Here is a 14,372-nt window from a genome sequence, read left to right as displayed (position 1 = left end):
CCAGAGTATGCTAGATAGAGATGGCAGGCACTCAGCCCACAAAACACTCCTGCAGAAAACCCCCACCATATTCCACTAGAGGTACTGTACTACCTTCCAAATGGGTTTCATTCCTCCATTGTAGCTCATGTGTCTGCACCCCTGTTCTGCTCCTCAGACACTGAGCTGCTCAAAGCACTGGACTTGTCTAACTCAGTTTGATCCGCACAGTCTCCCTCAGCACCCAACAGCAGCAGCATAAGTCCAGTAGTAAACTGAGGACGGACTGTGCGTGCTGTGAAGCCTCACTTAGCGCTGGGCTACAGTAGACATCCTCAACATCTGGGAAGTCCAGGCAATTTGTTGAAGGGCTGCCAGCCCTGGACCATTATCCATTCCAGGACCTCTCAGCTCTTGAGAGACTGCCACAGGGACATAGAACAATCCTTCAGACACAGCAGTTGCTTGTGTCCGATCCACAGGAAAATCCACTCCCCCAAATTCTGGGGCCCCATTTCTCCCTGCCAAAGGAGACATTTCTTCATCGCTATCAAAAGGGACAGATGGCAATGTTTGTTTCCTATTAATATACCAAAGTGCATGCTGGCCTTTAGGCTCACCCAGAATCACAAGTACCTGTGGCTCTCCCCAGCTCTTCTTACCCTGCTCCTTACCTAAACTTCTCCAGCTCATGGGCTTCTCTTCCTGCGGCTTCTTACTCCCACAAAATGCTGCTGTTCTGCCATGAGCTACCTTGCTAGTTCACTAGCACTCTCTCTAGCACTTGCGCGCTCCCTCTCTCTCTCTCTCTCTCTTTCTCTCTCTCTCCCCCTCCCTCCCTCTTCCTCCACCTTCCTCCTCCCTCCTTCCTTGTTAATCTTTCTCTTCTGTTCTTCCTCTCCACCCCTCTGTCTCTTCTCATGGTCCTGTCCAGCCTGTGGGCCGTGTTCAGTTTTCTACATTCTCTCTCTGCTCTGTACTCTTCCAGATGCCTTTAGCTATACTCTCCCTCATCTCTACAATACTAACCTTCCCTTCAAACATACTTTGGAGTGGTTGGTCATTTTCTCAGTTCATAAATCTGGTGCTGAAACCCTCATTTTATCTACACTTGCATCTCTGTTCAATAAAGCCCCACGGCAGGAGCTGCATTACATCCACCCCAGCCCTGGCCTGTCCACACTGGGAGAAAGCAGGGAGCTCCTTGAAATCCAGACAGCAGCATGATCATTGATTTGCTCCTGCTACTTCCAGCATGGTCCAGCAGGCCTCCACTGCACAGTCATCAGCACACTCAGCATTCAGTTGGCTCCAAGATGCTGACAGAGCCTTCTTTTCAAAAGTGTTAGTAAGAAATCTTCTGGGGCAACACTTAGCAAGTACCCAAGATCCTTCCAAAGGTGCCCAAGTGTCCTCTGCTCCCTAAGAGCCACAGAACAGCAGCAACAGATGAGGTGAACGCAGTGCCAGCCCTGCTTCTCACTAGCTCATACATCCACGGTCAGGCTAAAGTATCAACAGGACTAGAGGTTTTAACTCATGGGGGCCTGCGGGGAGACAGGGAGAAGAATCAAGATCAGCAATGCAGGATGCTGCTTCCTCGAGACTGTGACTGGATCATGGGAGTCTCAGAGACCCGGACTCAACATTTCACTTCTACATGCACTCTCCACCCAGCCTTAGGAAATTCCTAAGTAGACTCTCCAATTCTTTTTTTTATGTATATTTTATTTATTATAATTTGTTCACATTACATCCTGATTGTTATCCCCTCCCTCTTATCTTCCCATTCTCACCCTCCCTCCCTCCCTCCCTCTTCTGTCTATTCCCTTTCCCTAGACCACTGATGGGTGGGGTGGGGGGCCCTCCTACCCCAACTGTCTGGTGACAGCCTATTAGGTCTCATCAGAATAGCCTGCATCCCCTTCCTCTGTGTGCCCGCTAGGCCGTCTTGCCAAGGGGCAGTGACCTAAGCACGGAACCCAAGTTAAGTGTTCCAAGACAATACCCTAAAGTCTCCCCTATGCTCCCAGCTCTAGGTGTCCAATTCCCTTCCTCCAAGCAACACTGGGAATAACTATGAACTCTGTGCAAAGGATCAGAGGGCCTCTGTCTCCACGGACCTGCACCCTCACCCTCAGCAGCACAGCCTAAGTGGCAGGCACTGTACTTGTCTAAAGGACCAGAAGAGGACAGGATAGCTGGCTACGGTGGCTGGAAGGACTTTGCAAGGGGAAAACACTGAAACAATCTAGGAGATATGTACTAGCAAGAAATGAAAACAGCCAGTGGACTGCGACAAATAGCCCAGTCTCAGATGACAGTGCGAAAGGCCAGGCAAAGTATGGTGGGACATGGGAGAAGCTTCGGCAACAGGCACAGGTCCCTCTTTGCTCTGCATACTCTGGGAAAAACCAATTCTTCGATCCAGAAGAAGAACCAGAAAGGCAGTGATTGGTCTAAAACCAATGTGACTTCTACATGGAGATGACAAAAGACTGGGGAAGAGGAGGGTTTCAAAGGCCAAGAATCCAGCAGTTTCTAGAAGGACAGGTCAACAGAGCCACTGGAAGATGTGGAGATGGGTAAAAAGAAGGGGCTACAGTGAGTCTGGAGTTTCTTCTAGAGAGGAGTAGTAATCCTAGAAGCATGGATTGGAAAGGAATATCTGGAGCCGGGAGATATGAAAAGCTGGGGAAAAAGAACTGCAGCATCTGCAGAGCCAATGGAAGTGTGTGTGCAGCGCCAGCTGTCTGCATCAGGAACCTAGCCCTGCACAAGTTCCAAGTAATGCAGGGAAGGATGCACAAGAGCAGAGAGAAGTCAGGGGCTGCTGGAAAGCCCAGGCTGAGCACAGGAAAGAGGATGCCGGCACTGAGCCTGGAAGAAGCAGCTTGACCCCTTGATGTAGAGATGACAGGAGTTGGCTGCTACCAGAGAGGGCAGGTGTCCCAAAGAGAAGGACTCAGTGCTGTGCCGGTGCCCACTGGCTTAGGGACTGGCAGCATTCTATGTCAGCTGAAAGATGAACAGTTCTTCAGAGGGAAGGGAAAGGAGTTCCTGACACAGAAGAAGAGATGGCAGCTACAGAATTCTCTTCATGTCCGGCACGTAGCAGCTTCTGCCCAAGAAGGATTGGTGCATCCCCTCAAAAGATAAAGACTGAGCACCTCCTGCAGGGCCAGCACTGCTCCAAATACTACAGAGCAGGGACATGACATGGCCACAGAGCAAGCAAGCCAAAGGTCTGTTTATAGCGAACCCAGCAACGCCAACAGTTTACCTCAGGATATTGATGAAGAAAAAGAATAGGAAGATGGTTTGATTTGGTCCACAGGGAAGAAGGCCCCGCAGAATGGAATTCTACCTTCTAAGCCACAGGCTCATAGTAAACAAGCTCAGAAACTGGCCACAGGGAGGGGTGCACACAGAATAGAGAGAAGCCAGGAGCTTCCAGGCGGCCTAGGCTGAGCACAGAAAGGGGCTGAACCCTTAGACATAAGCAGGAGTTGGATAATACAGAAGGCAGGTGCCCCAAGGAAAAGGACCCAATGTTGTGTTAGTGCCACACTGTCTTAGAGACTGCCGGCATTCTGTGACATCTATGAGTAGTCATTCAGAATAGAAAGTAAAAAGGGCACCTCAAAACCAGTGGACGGCATGCAGGTGAGCAGGTAAGAGCATTGGACACCACAGCCTCAGAAGCCATTGTATACTGACGGTGGTATGATGGAGGGAGAGGAAGGACAGCAGCCAGGCCGTAGGTAACCGGGCAGGTGGTGCAGAGTGAACAGTAGCAGGTGTCCTGGAAGGGCTGTCCTCAGGGCAGGGACAGGGGCTGTCTTCAGGGCAGGGACAGGGTCGCCTCATGTTCCCAAAAGATACAGCTTATTGATGGAGAGCAACCATTTCAATGGGGAGGGGGACACATTTGGGGATAACCGAGCAACCAAACTCAAACTCTGGAAGGAAATGGAACCTCACTTTAGTTTTCTGACCTTCCAACACTCTGTGTGTCTTACAATACTTATAACATTGCTCCAGCAATATACACACCTGAGCCAAAGTGCTCGACTAATTACCACATCAGCGAGATAGGCTGTCTGCCTAGGTTTTCTCCCTGTGAAACTGAGGCAGAAACAGAAAACACTTCAAGAGCTTCTATATAGAGGAAAGGACTGATACTTGTAGGGCACTAAATCCAATAGCTAAGCCATAGCAGGAACGCTAGAAATGCTTATTGACTTTAAAATTACAGCCAGTTGGTAAGCAAGTGGTAATTTATCATAAATGTATCCTCAACGTGTCTGGGAGCCACTGGTGTGCATGAAGTGAGGAGGGGAATGGGAGAATGGATCTGAGCTCTTGCCAGAGACAGTGGCGGGAAGGAGGGGACCCACTACACAAGGACAACAGAGGATAAAGACATGGGCTACAGAAGCATTCAGCAGAAACAGTCGGCCTCCCGTGCATAGTGACAGAGAGGAATGGTTGAGACTGAGACATCAGGATGGCGGGGACAGGTACCAAGATAGATGCAGAGAGCACCTCCACAAACAGATGAGAGATTCCCACTACACACTGCAGAGCCCTAGGTGCCAGTACAACACCCATCCCAAAGCACAGGCAAGCAGGATATTCATAGGATGCCACCCACTGATAAAGACTAACTTGGACATGAGTAGAGGTCCTGTGCAATCTTTAGGATGGTCACCAAACAAGCATTTTCAGTTCTCTTCCACACTGTGATCATGGCTATAATACAGGCAATTTAAGATTAGGTAAGGCCGTATGATCCCTCCTGGACAATAACCTGTGACGGCAGAAATGACAGGTGTTACTCCTAGGCTATAGTGAAAACTCCCAGGGCACTCTCTTCCCTTCTAGCTCAATGATAGGTCAAGTTCAAGATGGTGGCTGCTCACTCTGACTGGATCCACAAACCAGAAAGCAGTTGCTGGCTTCAGACCTCCTGATGCCTGGGAAGCTCTGCTCAGGAGGTGTGGCCTGACCCATGACTGTGGGTAGAATCAGGCACAGTTGTGTGCTGGGCAGAAGAGGAGGGTATTGGATCAGACTAGGCAGGAACAATGGGAAGACAGGAAGGCTGCAGGGGCTGAGTCAGAGGGAAGAAGAAGCATGCTGGGCACAAGCAGTTAGCTCTCAGATCAAAACATTCCATCCTACAGGGAAGCTTCTTAAGACAGAAAGAAAACAACCTCAAAATAGCTTCAGAAAGTTCCTGAAACTGACCAGATTAAATAACCCCACCCCACCCCACCCTTCCAGAGTAAGTAATAAAGACTGCTGAGAGTCACTCTCCAACAAGCCAAGTTACAAAGAAGACTCTTAGTCAAGCCCATATGCTGAAGCAGAAACCAGCCAGCTGCCTAAAAGAGGTTTAGACCAACCAAGGCACCTGGAAAGGACACTCTTCAACCTGGAGGCAGATTTTCCACTTTTATGAGGTGGGGTTTAGTGATGCAGCTATCTTTGAGTCATTTTCCCCTCCTGTGAGTAACTCCAATATTGGTTCACCAAGTTGGACTTTGTTGGTATCTGCACTTTGGTCTGTCGTGGGCTCCCTGTCTAGGAAGTAGGTAGGGGTTTGGGGGTGGGGGGGAGTGAGTATGTGTGTGTCCCAAGGGAAAAGTCTGTCACCCACACACCCTCACTACAACGTGCCCAAGGCCCTGAAGAGGCTCTAGCCAGCCCAAGCATGGCAAACATGACTCTAACAGGCCTTGTCCTTCTCACTCATTCCCTCTGCCTTGCTAAAAACCATTAAACTACATCCCTAAAGCTAGCCACCAAGGTTTATTCCCTTATCTGGCTCCGTCCTCCTCCTGAGACTGCCTACCAAGGCCCAGCTGAGAAGTATTGAAATAATCAGAAGGCTCCCTTGCTCACCTAATCCTACCACAGCATTTCCCTTTTACCTTTATAAATTGCCACCTGCCTGTGTGCCAAGTCTATCTCCTCTACCCAGAGATGGTCCTTTGTCCCTCTCTGGAACAAATATCCCCCCCCCCCACCCCCCCATCTCCCAGGTGCTCTTCCCCTTCCTTCTCCCTCTTCTGTCTCCTGCTTTGTCTCTAATTCTCTGCCCATTGTTTCTCTGGGGCAAATAAATCTCCTTTGTACTGAGAACTTGCTCTTGGGGTATCCTGAGCTACTATCTTTCCCTATAATTCCCTGAGTTGTTAAGAAGGAAAAAAAAAACAAAACAAAACAAAACAAAAAACAAACAAACAACAACAAAAACAGCCAGAACCCTCACTCATTTTCCCAAGGAGAAAAGAGTGGCACCCAGAGGGCTGCTGCACACACACCCTTTCCACCTGCAAACTCCCAAACGTAGCTCGGAACCATCTTCAACAAGTCTCCAGCAACTGTCACAGTCACAGGAGCTGAAGTACAGTCCAAAACTCCAAGGAGACCACAGGGTGTCTTTGGAAAGATGTGGAGACTACCATGTGTTTTTCCCCGGGATATATTTAACATGAGCAAAGGGGAATCTTCCAGCTCTCTTTTCAGGGAATGACCCTGGAAATAACACACTTCAGAGGCTCCAAAACCACTTTCACAAACCTGACATATTGAGTTCTGTAGGCTGAAAAGTATTTTTCAAAAAACACCAGCTGTTCCTCATAACAACAGGGGAAAAAAAAGGTCTCTTTTCCCAGTTCCTCTTACTATTAAAACGCAGAATAAAATAAATAAATGTTGAATACATATTCAAAATGTTATTTTAACTTGCCAGAGTTCAGAGGAGAGGAGAAAAAACAGTTATTTTGTTTTCTTCTAATTGTTTTAACAAGTTATAGAGTCAAGGTCAATTTCTGAAATGTCACTGAAGTGCTCTTTGTAGTTCATGTACTGGAAGAATTATGTGACTGTTTTCCGATTGTAATGCTGTGCTTAGCAGACTTGGGAGCCCCGTGCAGTGTATGACCCTCAGGCCCAGGCAGCTGGGCATAAGGGCACTTCTACATATTTGAGAGGTATTCACCAATACCACAGAGGAGGAAAGCAAGTTTCTACCTTCCTATTAGGTATCTGTGAAATTAAAGTCCTCTTAGGTCACCAGGATCAATGAAGGATGAGGCTATTTTTCACAGGGCTTATTACTGTGTACACTGATAATCCTGTTAGGAGGGCCATGCTTGCCTGCCTGACTTGTGGCAGTGACTGCCTAATTACCACAGAGTGGACTGCAAACAGTAGGAAGCATGCAGAGGGACTTTCATTTCCTGCCAGGGTAGAGGAAACCCTCCCTGCCAGAGGCACAGACCAGGAATGTGCTCTGCCTCCCTGAGCCAGAGATAACACTGATTTTTAAGGCAGCAATGTGGTAGCACAGGACACAGCCTGGAAGAGCAGATCTTACTTCGTACCTCTCCCCAAATGAGTGGGAGACTCTGGAAAAACACCATGGCTAGACTTAAATTCCCCAGTAACTAAACTAGAAGTTTAGACACAGGCTGTTTTTTAACCAGTCTTACAGGATCCCATACTGTGCTGTTCAATTCACACAGCTTTCTCAAAATGACAAAGTCACAGACTTTGGAGACCAGACCAGTGAATGCCTATTAGGAGTTGGGATGTGGATGAAAGGGAAGCAACAGGTAAGCTTTGAGGGAACAGGGCAATCCTGCCACCTGCTGGCAGAATGGCTGACAAATCTGTATGGGCAACAAGTGACCTGACCCACACCGGCACACTAGGGATCTGGATACTAGTTAGCTTTGTGTGAAGGGGTGGAGACATGGAGCCATTAGGCACAGGCTTTGCAACATAAAGGCTTTTAAGACTTTGAACTGCAAGACCCGTTTTCTCTGTAGATCTAATATTTTTTAACATTTCATTAACAATGCTTATTAAAAATTTCTTTCATGAATGTATTGTGTATGTGTGTGTGCGCGCGCGCGCGCACGCATGTGTGTGTGTGTATGAGTTTGTACTACCTTACTCCCCACGATATGCAGAAGTACAATTTCCAAATTATAATTTTCAAATACAAAATGAAAGCACACTAGTAACAGAAATATACAGAAGTATATTTCTATCATTTGAGGTCATGATGACAGCTTTCTAAGTTAAAGATAAAGACAAAGGCAAGAAATTTAAAATCACAAAGGAACACAAGAGAAGTAAAGGGTAAACGGTAAACTGTGGAGAATATTTTAGGTTCACAGGACAAGTCAAAACGCTCGGCAAGTTATTGATATGAATGAGGAATACACCAACCATATACAAACACAAATAGCCAATAACCTAACCATGCACAGAAAGAGTCCATTAGAGATGAAAACACTATAAATTAAAACTTTTAAGGGATGTTGATGAGAGATCAACAGGGGTAGCTAAGGACACAATGGAGGCAGGAGGACAAAGGAAGACATGGCCTCAGCTGAGGGAGCTGCGACCTGAGTTCTCAGGTCAGTCCAACAATCTGCATGTACTGATGAAAATAGCCCATTTTTACTAAACCATCGAATAGCTGAGAAACTCTTAAAGAAATGCTCAACGTCTGTAGTCATCAGAGAAATGCAAATCAAAAATACCCTGAGATTCCATCTTACACCCATCAGAATGGCTAAGATCAAAAACTGAGTGACAGCACATACTGGCAATGATGTGGAGAGAGAACACTCCTTCATTGCTGGTGGGAATGCAAACTTGTGCAACCACTTTGGAAATCCATCTGGCGCTATCTCGGAAAATTGGGAATAGGGCTTCCTCAAGACCCAGCTATTACACTCCTTGGAATATACCCAGAAGATGCTCCAGTATACAACAAGGACATATGCTCAACCATGTTCATAGCAGCCTTATTCATAATAGCCAGAACATGGAAACAGCCCAAGTGTCCCTCAGTTGAAGAATGGATAAAGAAACTGTGGTACATTTACACTATGGAATACTACTCAGCTATTAAAAACAAGGAATTCCAGAAATTTGTGGACAAATGGATGGAACTAGAAGGATCATAATGAGTGAGTTAACCCAGAAGCAGAAAGACTCAAATGGTATATACTCATTTATAATTGGACACTAGCCCAAGGGGCATGTCCCATGAAAGTCTTCACTTATCAGGAAACTGGAATAGATGTGAGGACATCTTACTGGGACTCTAGGTGAGAGAAGTATGGGAGAATGGGAAAATAGAAGGATCCAGAGGGTCCCAGAAACCTACAAGAAGAACATTATGATGGGCAGATCTGGGCCCAGGGGTTCTGCTGAAACTACAACACCAACCAAGGACAATACAGGCAGTAAACTTCAAACCCCTACCCAGATCTAGCCAATGGGCAGGACATTCTCCACAGTTGAGTGGAGAACGGGGACTGACTTTCACACAAACACTGGTGGCCCATATTTGACCATGTCCCCTTAATGGGGAGGCCCAGTGGCACTCAGAGGAAGGATAGCAGGCTACCAAGATGAGACTTGATACCCTATGATCATATAGAGGGGGAGGAGGTCCCCTCCAGTCACAGACATAGGGGAGGGGAATAGGGTAAAAGCAGGAGGGAGGGAGGAATGGGAGGATACAAGGAATGGGATAACAATCTAGATGTAATATGAATAAATTAATTTTAAAAATAAACACCTACATAATAATAAAAAATGAAAAAAGAAAATAGTCCTTTTTTGACTCAAAATTGTGTGATGAGGCATTTACCTGAGTCAATAATGGCATGCAAAGATTAGTGATAAAATTGGATGTTAAATACTATTTTAAAACAATCCTAATGCCCCTCAACTATAGACCCACACTTATGAAGAAATATCGTATGGCATTTAAAGTGACAACAGTTGGCATTTGCTGATTGTTCGAGGTTGGGACCCAGGAAAACACTCACAAGTCAGTATTTTTCAAGCTGGGAGTGGTGGCACACATTCCTTTAATCCCAGCACTATAGGGGCTGAGGCAGGCAGATCTCTTTGCATTCAAGACTAGGCTGGCCTACATAGCAAGCTCCAGGCCAGCAAGGGGTGTCTCCATGGTGACCAGTCTTCCTTTCTAAGGCACACTAACAACACGTTCCTCTTGAGCTTGACAACTAAATGAGGCATTTACTATGAAGCACTGAGAATAGCCCCTGCAACAGAAGAGGTACTAGAAACAGATTAATAGCATGTGTGTGTGTGTGTGTGTGTGTGTGTGTTCGTGTGTGTGTGTTCCTATGTGTGTGTCTGTATGTGTCCCTGTGTGTGTGTGTTTCTGTGTCCCTATGTGTGTGTGTGTGTGTGCGTGTGCATGTGCGCGTGTACAATTTTTAAAAGTATGCCTAGGAGCCAGGTGTGGTGGTACATGCCTGTAATCCCAGCACTTGGGGAGGCAGAGGCAGGCAGATATCTGTGCGTTTGAGACCAGCCTGATCTACAAAACAAGTTCAGGGCAGCCAAGGCTACACAGAGAAACCCTGTCTTGGAAAAAAAAAGTATGCCTGTTTTATAAACTTACTTAGCATAGTTAACATACTTAGAAACACACACACTGTGTAGATTAAGTGGAACTATGCCGCCCTGGGTAATAATGCTCCCCTAGAAGGCACAGAGCACCTAATACCCCAGAGCAAGCAAGGGAAACCTCCCTTTGAGTTGTGGTCAGGGGTTCAAGAGAAGCCCTCCAGACAATTGCCTCTGTCTGCCTGTCAGAACTTGAAGTAAGTCCCCACTGCTGAAGATGCTACGCACTTCAGACACAGGACCTGGAGGAATGGAGATAGATGTGACTGGAAGCCTCCTCTCTGAGGACTGGTTCTCATATCATCAGAAGAAGTTACGTAGGCTGCCAAGGAGAAAATAAAACAAAAACCAGTAGTTTGACCCCACTGCTAAGCCTATGAACCACAACAACGCTGGGCCCACCAAATGTTCCAATAGTGCAGTAGAACTTGGGAATAACCAACAACTGTCTGATTGGGCTTAAGGCCATTCAATAAGAGGAAATGCCTGATACTGTATCCCTGGCCAATTATCCCAGCCTTGAGAGGTCACAGACCCTAGTGGAGAAACAACTACTGCCATTTCCTTCAATCAATATATCTTCTAGCTAATTCTAAATACTTATCTGTATATACACAGATAAAGGTAGCTCTTACCCTTCATCAGCTTCATTCTGTAGCAGCTGGAGGCTGCTACTGAGATATACAGCTGATCAAAAATGCAGAGAATACATGACTTTTAGGGCGCTCACTCCCGGCTGATATATCAACACTACAACTGTAGAAGATGGGGAAGAATACTGTTAAGAGTCAAAGGACCAGGATGCCTGCTGCAAGATGCTGTCTTCTAAACATGTCAGGGATGCTGCACATGTGACACCTCAAAACTACACACATAATGATCATACCCGTTGACATGCCAGGAGGATAGAGGAAGTGTCCCAAGGCGTCATTCTTACATGAAGAGCTACAGGCAGGCAAGGGACACTAGGAGGGGGAAGATCAACTTTGTCCAGAGACCTTCTCCCAATAGTTTAATCCAATGTCAGGTGATCAGTGCTAACCCTATGTGTATGAGTAACACTAATTGAATGTGATAGATGCTATACACACATGTACATGTATGTAACATGTATGTAACAATAATTAAATTAGAAGAGGCCATGAGCTCCATGAAAGGGGTGAGGGAAGAGATCAAGAGGGGAGAAGAAAGTGGGAAAGCTATGTAAAAATAGTATACTCATGTATGAAATTCTCCCAAAAAAATAAATTTAAAGATATGGTTCAGTGTGTAAGTGCACACCCTGCTCTGCCAGGACATGACTTCAGTTCCCAGTGCCCATGTGGGTGGCACCAGTTAGGGCTGGAGCTGCAATTCCAGCTCTAGAAGATCCCATGCCCTCTTCTGTCTCCTATGGACACCGATGTATGTGGAACACTCACAGACACACACACACATATGAATACAAAATTCTAAAACCTTAAAAGTATATCTGCTAGATGGGAAAATGCAAAGAGATCCCAGAAGAGTCCTGAAAAGATGCATAGGGCTAAGAATGGAGTCTTTCCTCCTGGGCAGTGTAAAAGACATGTCACCTTCTTAGAATTTCCTGTATTATGAAAAGTTAACAACAGGGCAAGAGAGATGGCTCAGTCAGCAAAATGCTTACCTTGCAAGCACAAGGATCAGAATTCAGCCAACACTCCACATCATTAAGAATCTTTTTAAAAACACAGGCATGGCAGCACACTTAGGATCTCAGCCCTGGAAGGCTGATCCAGGATACCTGGGGTTCTCTGGCAAGGCAACGTAGCCTATACAGTGAGCTTGTGGTTGTCAACTGGACTGTATCTAGAATAAACTATAAACCAGAAATGGAGGGCACACCTGTAAGAGATTTCCTGCTTGGTTTGATTCAGGTGAATATATTTCTAGTCCTGATCTTTGAGGTAGGAAGACACACCTTTAATCTGGGCCACACCTTCTGCTGGAAGCCCATGGAAGGATATGGAAGGAGGAAGCTCTTACTCTTTGCCTGCTTGCCCTAGCCTTGCTCACATTTCTATTTCTTCACTGGCACTGGAACATACTTCTTCAGGATTCCAGCATATACTGAAGAGCAGCTGAGAAACCCAACCTTGTAGAACCGAGCAACTACTGGATTCTTGGACTTTCTGCTCACAGCTAGCCATTGGTGCATTGGCTGGACTGCATCCTGTAAGTCATTCTAACAAATTCCCCTTTTACATAGAGAGATATTCATTCCATAAGTTGTATGAATCTAGAGAGCACTGACCAATACAGAGCCCAAAGCCAGTCAGAGATCCTGCCTAGGAGACAGGAACTGAGTATCAATAACTGAGTATACCTGGGCCTCCACATGCACAACTGCGCGCGCGCGCATGCATGCACACACACACAGACAGACAACGAAGTTATAACATCCAATGCTGTTCCAAGACCTTTTTGGGCCACAAGTTGGTGAGGGCTTTCTAAGGAGAAATGGAGTAACATATATTTTCTAACTAGGCAGATCTCCAGTTAGGAATTTAACCGCATGCCCAGACACATGCCTAATGTGACACAGACACACCTTACTAAGTTCCTGTTTATAATTACACACAAGGCACAATTGTCACTGACTGTGCCATGGCTGGCCTCAATACTGGGAGATGGGGGACTGTTCAACATGATGACACAGTGGCACATGTCAAGGTCACCTGGAGTGGTGGGGAAAGGTGAAGAACTAAGATGGAGAGATAGGACCTAGGCTAGCTACATGAGTACTTACTACTTCACCCCAAAAGTAGACCTAGGTCTGGGAGGCAGAAAGAAAAATTCAGTAACTCAGGCATGACAGGAGAAAGCTGTGGAGCCACAGCAAGCAGCATCTAATGGCAGAGAACCAGTCTGCAGAAGGATCAGGTAGAAACCAGAAAAGCTGTGTCGGTGGCCAAGGCTGCTAAAAATGCAACAATAATTATGTAGGGTGCCAGAAAAGAGGAGGGGTAGGTGTGTGTGCATGTGTATATGTTTGCCTGTGGTGTGTAAAAGAGACAGGCGATGGGAGAGAGAAGTGGACACACAGAACAGTAGTGCCCATAGCCCACGTCAGTGAGTTGCAAAGCCAGGGCTGTCTGAGTTTCAGGCTCAGAGATGGTATGACCGGCTCCTAAGCAATTTCTCTCTAAAGCCTTCCAAAATGGCTTTAGGTTCCAAGCTGAGACACAGAACCCCACTGAAACCTCACACTTCTCTCACTGTACGACAGCAGCCAGGCCACTGCCATGTCAGGACTCAGTTAGCGCACATGCTATCGCACAAAGTGGCAAGGGTCACATGATCACCTTGAGAGCTCTTTAGGGGATTGGAAGGATGTTTTAATCAGCTGCCACAGATGCTGGCAATGAGCCTTGGCCACCCACCTGGATGGCTGTACAGTATAGATTGATGAGTTACTTAATAATATTCATCCAATCTGTGCTGGGATTTTGCAGACCAAGCATCCTGCTACATCAATGGGACACATTTACAGTAAAGAAATTAAGAAGAGTGATTCAAGAGGATGGCCTAGGAGTCAAAGGCCAGGTCCTCTTGTTCCCTAACAATGTCTTCCCTTCTCAGTGTCCAAGCGTGTTGTCCTTAGAACACAGGATAACAAAAGTGCTTTAGCCACATGGATATAACAGCTAATAGAGCAGCTTATGTATGCTGGGTCTCCTGACGCATGAATACTATGACAAGCTTTATAGAAGTCCTGTCTCATTTAATACTCGAATCACTCACACAAAATACTGATGAAGAAACTGAAGCCAAAGCAGGCTAGCAAAGGTAGGACAGATCCAAACCCTGACCACGTTCTGGGCTCTCACATAGCACACTTTGTACATCCCAACAACCCCAGGCCCACCACGGAGGCCCAGACAGCTTTGGTA

The 14,372-nt window shown here is 46.4% G+C and overlaps 1 protein-coding gene across 2 annotated transcripts in view; it reads right to left on the bottom strand.

Annotated features, from left to right (window-relative positions):
- The window catches only part of Zfat (zinc finger and AT-hook domain containing), a 184,462-nt gene that overhangs the window by 122,687 nt on the left and 47,403 nt on the right, over positions 1–14,372 (bottom strand). The gene's annotated exons all lie outside the window — the stretch shown is intronic.

This window comes from Acomys russatus, chromosome 17, assembly GCF_903995435.1.
Source record: "Acomys russatus chromosome 17, mAcoRus1.1, whole genome shotgun sequence".
Lineage (NCBI taxonomy): Eukaryota > Metazoa > Chordata > Mammalia > Rodentia > Muridae > Acomys > Acomys russatus.
Note: the sequence above shows the minus strand (reverse complement) of the source record. Positions and strands in the feature narration are given on the sequence as shown.